This window comes from Benincasa hispida, chromosome 5 (assembly GCF_027475165.1).
Source record: "Benincasa hispida cultivar pf3 chromosome 5, pf3_genome.v1.1, whole genome shotgun sequence".
In the NCBI taxonomy this organism is placed as follows: Eukaryota; Viridiplantae; Streptophyta; class Magnoliopsida; order Cucurbitales; family Cucurbitaceae; genus Benincasa; species Benincasa hispida.
The window spans coordinates 64,520,771-64,533,074 of record NC_143482.1 but is presented as its reverse complement, the minus strand read 5'-3'; the positions used below and the strand labels follow the sequence as shown (position 1 = coordinate 64,533,074).

Below are 12,304 nucleotides of genomic sequence, written 5' to 3'. Positions count from 1 at the left end.
TGGATTTGAGAGGTTGGGAAAAAAGAAACAAGAAGAAGTCGAGGAATTCTGAAATTGGGGGTCTAAGTTTAATAATTCACACCCCGTCCCAGACTACCCTTTGAGCCTGAGAAAGGGCATGACTGCAGCAGTTATCAATCCTTTCGTTGACACTTACTGCCTAATAACTCTTGCGGAAATAACTCTGATACCAATGAACAAATTTAACAAATCAATTGATTAAGTAGGCCCATTTTATTACAATATTGTATCATTTATACAACTTCAAGACTTAATTACAAATTTACAACAACAGCTGTAAAACCCTCTGGAAGTGTAACAGTGACATGTGGCAGACCTTGACCATAGCAGCACCCTGAAACTCCTCACCTTTCGCTACTTGGGGGGGGGGGGGGGGGAAGGGGGGTAAATCATAAAATATGGAAAACATGAGCTATAAAGCCTAGTGAGTGGTGCCTTTAGATAAAAAAATAATTTTGTCAACTATACATCTAGGAAAGCAATGCATAGTCAACAAGAATATTACCACAAGTTCAATATTATTTTCCAGCCAAACCACTGGACAATCCTCCGCTCGACCGCTGGTTAAAACAATCAATCCCCAGCTTGACCGTTGGTTATCACATAATGAAAACATCTCCAGTACTTTCACACGTATACTAAGACAACAACAATTCCTGTAGAAACTTTCCCTGTATCCTATTATCCCGCCAATGTGCACATCGACTATTTTCTCGCTAGCTATGCTTAGGTAACTTGACTATATTTTCTGTCGGTCGTCACCGACTATCATTTCCCACCGACCGAAGCCGACTATATTTTCCTGCCAAGTACCATTTTCAAGCATGCTAACTATGTATCCTGGTTACAATTTCAGTTTCTAACACAAACATACAAGTAAAATATCTCAACAAGTATAGTAATCAGATAAACATATATCCCTGATCACCAATTTACCATTATCCCCTATATATTTTTTACCTATATATAGAAATTATATTAGCAATAAAACACACAATAACCACTTAACTTGGTTGGTTAGAAACTTTCATTTCCGAAGTTCCTTAGGTTTCCTTGGTTTCCCTTTTTGAATCCTAAATTTCAGATTCAAATATCAGCTTAGATTACTTATAGTTTCAGACCTTATTTTAAGATACTTCCTTCTGCAAATATGTTCTAAAATGTCTCAGAAAGCTTACCATAAAATATTAGCTCATAACTCCTCGTGGTTAGCCGGAATCTTAAAAACATCAATACTGGCCCAGCTTACCCGACAGCCTGACCCTTCTGTCTTTTTCTCAGCTTCCAGCCCGATTCCTTAGATCTTCTTCTTTGGAAACCCCATCATGAAAACTAGACTCTTTTAGCTTTCAAATGACTTTAGAATCACATCAAAGCATGAGTATTCTGGGAGAAATCCTCATTCCAAGTTGATGCTACTTCCTGTCTTTTCTACCCGACAGCATCTCCCCTCTTGGAACTTTTTGACTAACACATGGTCTTGCTACCAATGCATGGTTTTCTCCTATTTAGTCCTCACACACTCTTCTTTATGTCCTTTGAAGAGAATTTGAGTTCTCATTTGAAGTCCTTGGTCCTATTTATAGGCGTCCAAGATTACTCCATGGCCGATACCTTCTACTTGGCTGCATGACCAAGTGTCTGTTCCTTACACCATCAACGAAATCTTGCATCAGCACAACCCAAGGTGTCTTCTTCTCCTTTCACTAACACATAGCCCTCATCCTTTACATGTCTTCTTATGAATCCACCTAATTTGCTTAAGGTTTAAGGCTTCCTCCCAAGAAGACACATGGTTTGATGACGTTTTCTAGGTGATCTCATTCTTTATATGCATCCAACTCTGGGATGTTCAACGCATAGTCCATACTCAATCCATACCCTATAATCAATGCATAGCAAGCCAACCCACTATCATTACAATCCAACTTAGCCATCGCAAGAGCCAGCCATCACCAATGCATAGGGTGGCCGCTCATTCTCGACGCATGGCTCACTAAGTACCACCGCAAGGCTTACTCGGCATGGGCGCATGGTGCTTGGCATAGGCGCTAGCCGCTCGAGCATGGGCGTGCTGCATAGGTGCTGGCCATCGCTCGTAAGCTTGCTCGATCGCATGGGCGTATGGTAAGGCGTTCGACGCATTGTAGGGGTGTTCGATGCACGACCGCTTGGCAGGGCGCTTCGATGCATGGGCTGTGCACTTGGCATGGCCGCTCGATGCATGAGCAGGGGCGCTTGGTTAGCAGCTTGGCATCAACGCATCGCTCGGCAGGGCTTACTCGTCTGTTCGACGCATGGGCACTTCCATCGACGCATCGCTTGGCACGACAGCTTGGCCCGCTTCGACGCATGGCTGGGCAGTTTGGCCAAGGCTGCTCGACGCATGGTTGGGCATTTGGCAGCGCTTGGCCTGCTCGACGCATGGGCTATGCGCTGTGCATGAGCACTCGACGCATGCCGCATGCCTTGCTCGTGTCCTCGCCTACCCTTGTGCCATCCGACCTTCCAACACATCACTTCCATTTTCCTTCCTTCACTAATGCATCCAACGCATCCATCATCCAACGCATCCAACGCATCCAATGCATCCATCGCATCCATCATCCAACGCATGGCACCACATCAACACATAGTCCAACACTTAGCCATTTTTCTCTTTGGCTTCCAACGCATGACAACTCTTGGCAATGCCTCTTGCCATTACTTCGGCCAATCATGCGTCCAACCTTACAAATGCATGGTTACCTTTTTAATTTATGCGTTAATGTCTTCTAATACTTCACGCATGGGTTCTTTTGACCTTACACTTAGCTAAATTTCATCAATTAAAGCTTAACTCAAAATTACTCAAGGAAAATCTATTCAACACCTAGAAATTTCCTTCCCTATAAGATTTAACTTTTACTTAGTTAATTTCCTTAATCACCTACTTAAGTAGGAAAAATGGAAATTTGGGTTTCACATTTACTTCCCCCTTAAGAAAATTTCGTCCTCGAAATTTACTCGAATTCACTCTGGTTTAAAGTTTCACAACTACTACTGTTGTAACCACTTACAACCTCGTCTATTACCATGCTTCCACTGCGTTACTTTGATATCAACTTTCTTATTTTGTCCAACGATACCTTACCTAGCCATCTCTAAGCTAGATGTTGAACCAACTATCTTCAACATAAAATGCTCAAAGAAGTCTCGACAACGCTGTCATACAAGGCAAATTAGAAATCTCTTGGCTAGATATGCAGTCCGAGCTCCTCATTTATGAGAAACGACTGGAACACCAAAATGCTCAAAGAAATCTCGACAACATTGTGTGAATGCAGCTCAAAGTTGGAACTCCAGCGATGCTAGGCAGATGAACAACTACCACCAGACAAACTCTCTACCTCCATTTAATTAGCAATGAGGAGAAGGTAATGGCAACTCCAACACTGGTCGAGGACGAGGTCGTGGATGAGGTCGTGGACGTTGCAAAAAACCTACTTGTAAAGTTTGTGGTAAATATGGCTATTCAGCCCTTGTATGTTGTAATCGATTTAACAAAGAGTTTGTTGGAAACTTTGGGTAGAACAGAGGAGGACAGAGCTCGAATCCTGAAAACAATGCCCTTCCCAATCCTACTGTATTCGTAGCAGCCCAAAACTCCAACCCCTTTGCCGGACCAGAGACTGTTGTGGATCCAAATTGGTTTGTGGATAGTGGAGCAACAAACCATGTCACTGTTGACTATGCAAATCTGAACAATCTAGGAGAATATTTATGTAATGAGAACGTCATTGTAGGAAATGGAAATAAACTACAAATCTCTTATGCTGGTAATACCTCGTTGTCTGATGGAAACAACACTGTCATACTTGAGAATTTACTGTGTGTGCCTGAAATTACAAAGAACTTGGTTAGTGTATCTAAGTTAGCTCAAGATAATAACATCTATTTTGAGTTTCATGATGTTCATTGCTTTGTTAAGGACAAGCTTACGGATTGAACTCTTCTAAAAGGAAATCTTAAGGATGGGTTGTATCATCTGGATCAAGTGGCTATGAAAAGAAATGAGGAGTTGAAGAATCAGAACACTGAATACAGAAGGCTTTTGGACATAAATAAGAACATCTTTGCATTAGTTTTGTCTGGAAAAACAACAAGTATTAATGTAGCTGTATCTAAAGCCATCTGGCATAGATGCTTAGGACATCCTTCACTGAAAGTTTTAAATTCTGTTTTTAGTGCTTGTAAATTGAAAGTTAAAAGTAACAAAGAGACTATGTTTTGTGAATCCTGTTCCTTGGGTAAAGCTCATAACTTCCATTTTCTAAGTCTGAAAGCCACACTATAAAACCATTTAAACTGATTCAGTCCGACTTATGGGGACCTGCCACTGTTATTTCATCAGATGGCTACAAATATTATATCTTGTTTGTCGATGACCATAGTAGATACACCTGGATCTATCCTTTGAGACAAAAGAGTGGTGCATTTGAAGCTTTTAAGCACTTTCTTATATTATTCAGAACCAATTTAACAAAACAATCAAAGTGCTTCAGTCTGATAAAAGAGGGGAATATGCTAAAATCCATCAGCTATGCAACTTAAAAGGAATCATAACCAAGCTATCATGCCTTTACACCTCTGCTCAAAATGGTCAAGCAGAAAGAAAACACGACATGTAGTAGAAACTGACCTTACACTACTAGCTCAATCCAACCTACCTTTGAGTTTTTGGTGGGATGCCTTCCTCACAGCCACAATGCTCATAAATGGGCTACCAACAGAGATACTGCAAGGTAAATCCCATGTCTCTGTTCTCTTTAACAAGAATTTGAATTTTATAGAGCTCAAGGTCTTTGGTTGCGCTTGCTTTCCATATCTCCGGCCTTTTTAGCACAACAAGTTCAGCTTTCACTTAGAAAAATATGTGTATCTAAGCCCCAGTCAACAGCACAAAGGTTTCAAATGTCTGATCAAAGCTGGCCGGATCATCATCTCTACGCATGTCACCTTCAATAAAGATGAGTTTTCTTTCACCCAATTATCTCAGGCTAATCCGAAAAACCAGCTTAATTCCTCACCCAACCTCACTCTGCCCATCCTTCCACCTAATAATCCTTACCCACAGAAAGATGCCATACATGATTGTTTACCGACTACCCATCGCTCACCAACCTCATCTCTACACGATCGCTTACCTAATACCCATCGCCCACTAAATTCACCACCCAATCGCTTACCTATTACCCATAGCTCACCCTCTCTAAATCGCCTACCCAATCATATACCTAATCCATTACCACACGATCGCTCACCAAATGCCCATCGCTTACTAAATCCATCATCCGATCGCTTACCTATTACCCATCGCTCACCCTCTCTAAATCGCTTACACGATCGTATACCAAATCCTTCACTACACGATCGTTTACCTAATGTCCATCGCCTACCCCTACCTGATCGTCTACCCGATCGGCCACAAGATTCATCGCTAAACGATCGTTCACCTCACATCGATCGCTTACCTACTACCCATCGCCTATCCTCACCTGATCGTCTACCTGATCGTTTACCAAGACCATCTCTACACGATCGTTTACCTATATCAACCTAACTCGATTGTTCATCTCCCTTATCACTAAAAAATCACTCACCCAACATCTATTGTCTACTCACATCCGATCGTTTATACGACCGTTTACCTATATCAAACAATCGTCTACATATCTCTTTCTCACCCGATCGCCTACCAAATCCATTAATAAACGATCGTTCATTTACACTTGATCGCCTACACGATCGTATACCAGTATCATCACCACCCGATCGTGTACCTCCTGCCTCCTTCACCCGACACCTTCAACCTGACCTTCCAAATCCTCCATCAGCCAAACCTATCCCCCTACCCACTCATCCTATGATAACCCGAGGGAAAACTGGTATCTTCAAACAAAAAACCTCACTACTTCATCCCCTATTGACTGATCTGTAACCGAACCCGCTCGAATTCAAGATGCCATAGTTTCTCCTCTTTGGAAGCAAGCCATGGATGTCAAATATGCTGCTCTAATGCGAAACCAGACATGGCGGCTTATGCCTCCAACACTAGATATGAATATAGTGAGGCACAAATGGGTTTTCAGAATCAAGCGCAACTCTGACGGTTTAGTTCAACGCTACAAAGCACAGCTTGTAGCAAATGGATTTCACCAGAACTCGGGCATTGATTTCTTTGAGACATTCAGTTCGGTTGTCAAGCCTTCAATAATTCGAGTCATTCTCAGTATTGTTGTCTCTCAAGGATGGAGTCTACGGCAACTAGACTTTGATAATGCCTTTCTGAATGGAAATCTAAAAGAAAACGTGTATATGACACAACCTTCCAGGTATGTACATCCATCCTACCCACATCATGTCTGCAAGCTTAATAAAGCTCTTTACGGACTAAAACAGGCCCCAAGGGCCTGGAATGGCGCTATCACAAAGGAGCTTCTTCGATGGGGATTCAGAAACTTAAGGTCAGATTCCTCTCTGTTCATCTGCAACAAGCAGTCTTCTGTTATTTTTCTTCTGGTATATGTTGATGATGTTATCGTCACTGGCAATGACCCCTCAACAATCAATCAACTCATTCGGTCGCTTGACAACACCTTTGTTCTCAAAAACTTGGGACAACTAACATACTTCCTTGGCCTTTAAGTCCACTATCTTGATTCCAGTTTCATCATAAATCAAGCAAAATATGTTGATGGCCTTCTAAACCGATTACAACTCACAAATCTCAAGCCTACTTCATCCCCCAGTGTACTTGGCAAACACTTGTCCATTGCTGATGGTACTCCTCTTGATGATCCCTTTGTCTATAGAAGCATAATTGCTGCACTGCAGTACCTCACCACAACCCGACCTGATATCACATATATAGTCAACCACTTAAGCCAATTTCTTCAGAAACCAACTGATGTTCACTGACAAGCTGTCAAACGTATCCTTCGGTACATTAGCGCAACCAAACACTTTGGTCTATTGTTTCAACCAAACTCCGACCTATCAGTCTCTGCCTACTCTGATGCAGATTGGGCTTCCAACATTGATGATCGAAAATCAGTTGCAGCATATTGTATATTCATTGGAAACAATCTAGTTTCTTGGTCATTCAAAAAGAAAACAGCAGTAGCTCGATCGAGTACTGAATCTGAATAGCAGGCCTTAGCACACACTACTTTTGAAGTCATCTGGCTTAATCAACTGATGTCGGAACTCGGGATGTTGTCCTCTGTAAAACCCATCATATGGTGTGATAACTTAAACGTCGCTGCGATTGCCACCAATCTTGTGTTCATGCCAGAACAAAACACATTGAGATTGATGCTCACTTTGTAAGAGACCATGTTCTTCTGAAGCGTTGGAAGTTTGGTATGTCTCTTCGGTCAGTCAATTTGTTGACTGCCTCACGAAACCGCTCACACACTTTCACTTCCAGTCTCTTCGTTCCAAACCCAATGTCCTTAATGTACCCTCTCGTTTGAGGGGGGATGTTAGAGAAGTCCACGTCAGTCACCCAGTAGCAATACACATATACAAACAGCCTCTCAAAGTCAGCGTACACAGGCCATGTCACCTCCCTTTTAGAAGGAAAATTTGTTAGAAAGAATATGCTCAAACCAATCGAAATTGTACAGAAGTATTCAATTTATTCTTTATCTATTTCTCACAAATGACTATTTAAAACCACTGTAATGGTACCATTTAATATAGAAAGAATATACAGCAATATAAGAGGAAAAATCTTTGTCCCTTCGGCTTCCCTATATCTCTTGCCATTTCGTTTTTCCTAACTGTAGAGGCAGCAGTGTGGTTGATATTTAAGCAGAAAAGAAGAAGTTGGTGGGAAGTTTTTGTTCGTGCAAAATTTGAATTTTCTTCGTGAAGAAGGAACCCTTAGGGCTGCTGTGTTGGAATCCGATCAGGAAAGCTATTAAATGGAAGAAAAACCAAAGCCTGGTTTGTAAATAAAAAAAACCGAGGGTTGTGAAGATTGGAGCTGATTTTGAAGCATTTAAGGAGATTTAAACCTTCAAATTTGGAGGAAAGTAAGTTCAAGAATCTTTTAAGAGTTTTTAGAAATTTGAATCATTATTGGCTAGATTTGAAGAATTGAGTGCTGAAATTGATTGTCGAAATTTGGACAAAAATAGAGGGAAGCATAATTTACGGTAAATTCGTGGAGTTAGAGGCTAATTTGAGGTTCTAAAGTCAAACGACGAGATACTTCTAAGGTCCCTCTAAGAGTTATATGCCTTTTGATTTTATTTTTGTTGGCCGAATTTGATGTTTTAAGTTTCTGTATGTGCTTCGTTGGAAAAATAAGGACCGTGGACTATTTCGTCGATTTTGGGAGTTTTAGGACGATTCGAAGGTTCAAGGATGGGTAAATGGTTTGTGTAGGTTAATTAAGCTTTCAATGGTCGGAAAAGGATGAATTTGAGTTTGAAACGTTCGCCGGAAAAACAGAGGCCGAATCTGGAAGATTCTGGGTTGGAGGTTGAAGATAACTCCGGCATCCGTGATTAAAAGATGGCAATTCAAAATTAGGTTAATTAAAATGCTTTTAAGCATGATTAGGGATCCCATTGGTATTTTTATGATACTTTAAACCTAAAATTAGAAGTAATTGGGATCCAAAGTTAATTTTGAAGTTGATTAAGGGGTTAATTTAAAGTAAACCATAATTAGGATTAATGGAAAAATTAGGTAAAATTGGACAAAATTTAGATTAATTAAGGTGTTCCTACATTTAATTTAAGTTATAATGGATATCAATAAAATGTTCTAACCTTGGAATTGAATTAATTTGGAATCTTAAGTTAATTTTAAGGTAATTTAAGGATTAAAGTATAAGGTGAAACCCTAATATTGGATGGTATTAGGATTTGGGGAAAATTAAGTGCACTCAAACTTGATTTAAGTCCAAATTGGTATTGTTAAGACACTTTGAGCTTAAATTAGATTAATTTAGGGGAATTAAGGGTAATCTTAAGTAATTTAAGAGACTTATTTGTGAGTAAACCCTAAATGGAGTAAAATTAAGGTTAATTTGGAAGGGAAAACCCTAAAATGATAAAGACTAAGGCTTAAGAAAATTGAAGCGAGTAGTTTTTATTGGAGATTAATTTTGGATCTTAAGCTAATTTTAAAGTAATTAAAGGACCAAATTGTAAAGTAAACCCTACATTGGATCAAATTAGGGTTTTGGAAAAGTTTAAGTGAAATTGGTTATATATATATTTAAAGGGTAATTTTTAAATAATTGAATTATGGTCATTTGGAGGATAACCTGGGGACACTACAAGAATTTTGGGCTTTAACGTCGGTTGTCAACCGACAATAAAGCCCTTTAATGTCAATTTTAAACCGACATTGAAGCCAACAAGCACGCATTACAATGAATAATTTTTTATATTTTTTAATAAAAATAATGACGAAAATTTTCTGACTTAACACGAGATATATAATGTTGTTTTTAACTTTTTGGCCAACACTAAAAATGGATTTGACAATGGCATTTAAAAAAAGGACAATAATTGAAAAAAAACGAACAGCATGGCAAGCCAACAATATTTGTCTTCCGCCTATAAATTCATTGAACTCAAACCTGAAATATAACAGTAGATAGAACAATATACTTTGCCACAAAACTAAATACAAAGTTATCTGTAATGAAGCACACTTCTATAATAATTTATTCACAAACAAGAACTAATATTTCCAATCCATTCTATAAGTACTTATCAAATATGAAATAAACATACTAACCAACATTTGTATATCTATAACACACTTCCATAGAACAATAATTATAATTATCATATCCAACATTCATATGGAACCATCGCCTCTCCAAAACTACAATCAGAAATATCAACCACCTCTATAATATTAATAATTGTTTCTCCCATTCACAAATATCAATTAGTACTTCCATTAATACTTACACCAAATACCCATAAACAAAAAAATTATACATAAATCTTTCAATAAATAGATCATGATTAGATAACAATTCGTCTATCCACAAACCAACGATTAGTACTTCGGATTCATTGTAAACTTGCATATTTTACTCAAAACTCATCAAGATTCATTCTAAGCTAGCATTTACATTTTATTGAGACAAAAAAACAAGAAGTACATCCTTGCACAAATCGGCCAACAAAACTCGCCCATTGTGTTCGACTTACGTCAATCTCTCCTTGGGTATATCCATTTTTTGTATTGAACTACAAAAAGAAAAAAAAAAAGAAGATAAACTCAACATAAGTTTACATCATTTATTAAATTAAAGCTAGTATATAAAAAATAAATAATTTACGTACGAGGCTAGTAATGGGAGTAGTAGAATTATGCACTATTTCGTGTATATACTTTTGCACATAGTACCTGCATCTTACAAAATCTAATTGACGGGGGCACTGCATATGAAGAAGTTGAAAACAATTATTCTTATGTTTGAATGAACATAAATTGTTAAAAAATGAATGCAAATTTACCTTTATAGGTTTCCATTTTGGAGAAGACCGATGGTGTTGGTGATTATGCTTGGCTTGCCATATTTTCAACCCACTAAATAGTTTGAAAACATTAGTTAAACATAAATACTTCAATTAAGAGCTAAGAAAGTTTATTTACACTTACATATTTATAACTCATGAAAATCCTCTTGAATCGAATAGAGTTCAAAACATAAACTTAATTTTCTTGAAGATTGATAACAATCAATATCCAATGATAACTATAATAAGCAACAATTTTGAAATATTAGTACATGTATAATGAAAATTAAAAATAACTAAAGAACTTGTATTTACTTACCTTGTGTTATAGGAATAAGAACTAATTGGTCCAAATTAGCCAATTCTAGTTGGTTGGCTAAATTTCTAGATCAAAGATCCAGAGACTTCACATGTGGCGATATTTTTGCTTGATCAATTATAAAAAACTTCTTGGTAATATCATGACCACATTCATCCCAAAGATGCCTAAATAAATTAAAATATTATTTAAACATGAAACAAAATATACTTGAAGATTGTGAATCTAGATGAGTAATTACGTAATGTATGTCAATATACACATATAACCAATTTCAATCATATTGCAATATTGGATCAGATCATCACGGTCTAAATAAACAAATTTGTCTCTTCCAAATATATGCTCATTCAAATTGGCAAGGATCATGTGTACATCATTCATGTTGTGTATGGCATGTCCATTCAAGAGTTTGATGGTACCATTGGTATCCGTATATTTGGAGGAGTGGCCAACACTCTTAATTATTGAATGGTCCTATCATAACCAAAGTTACGAAAATTCAAAGTATGAAAAATAATAAATAACCTTAGTCATATATTGAAAAAGAGGCATACTTTTTCCTTGTCAACCATAATTACAAGTTCACGAGGCAATGTTTGCCTATTGCTTGATTTAAAGACTCTATTTTTTTCTTCACAGGAATTGGTATTGGCAAATATTCTCCCATGACAATGTCAATCAGTACTTTAACCATTAAGTATGACACATCATCATCAAACATTGTGGCTACTACAACAATACTATATAGAGTTCCAATAGTCAAGTGCCATGGTGTTTCCTTAACAAATTTAAAAGAACTAATGTCATGCATGGTTAAGCACAATATAATTAAAATTTAAAAGTCATAATAAATAAATTACCTCCAAATATTCTTTAGGCATATTCTCAATATCCTCTTCTTTAGATGCACTAAGTGCGACACTTCCAACAGATGATTTGGTTTGATGAGATTGTTTGTTATGAGTTTTTTCTCTTGACACTTTGGCATGTCGAACATTCTTTTCATTAGAGCCTCCTTCAATTTTTTGGCTCATTGTGGACTTTGGTTTTACTAATTTGAAATATAGGGAATGGGAAACAAAATCACCCACTCCTCTAACATGTCCCCAATGTTCATCTGTAACCAATGCTTTGGTCAAAACATCTTCACCTTCATAGACTTTATCTAATTTATCTTGTAAAACATACTACAACGTTCACACAATATATATGTTATCACAAGTTTTAGATATTATATATATGCCTAAAGGAACTCTCATTCAAGAGTACCTATGAGCGGAAGCGGATCTTTCCAATTCATTGTGATAGAATTACCGCATATACATTCAAACATACTTTCATAATGCTAAAGAGATCAAGTAATCATACCAGATGAAGATTTCTTCTTCACAGCGAGTCTGAAGGCCAACAGTCTACCTTG

The 12,304-nt window shown here is 37.8% G+C and overlaps 1 pseudogene; it reads right to left on the bottom strand.

Moving 5' to 3' along the window:
• Positions 1–7,381: 7,381 nt before the first annotated feature.
• Positions 7,382–11,265, bottom strand: LOC150036341 (uncharacterized; annotated as a pseudogene).
• Positions 11,266–12,304: the final 1,039 nt, after the last annotated feature.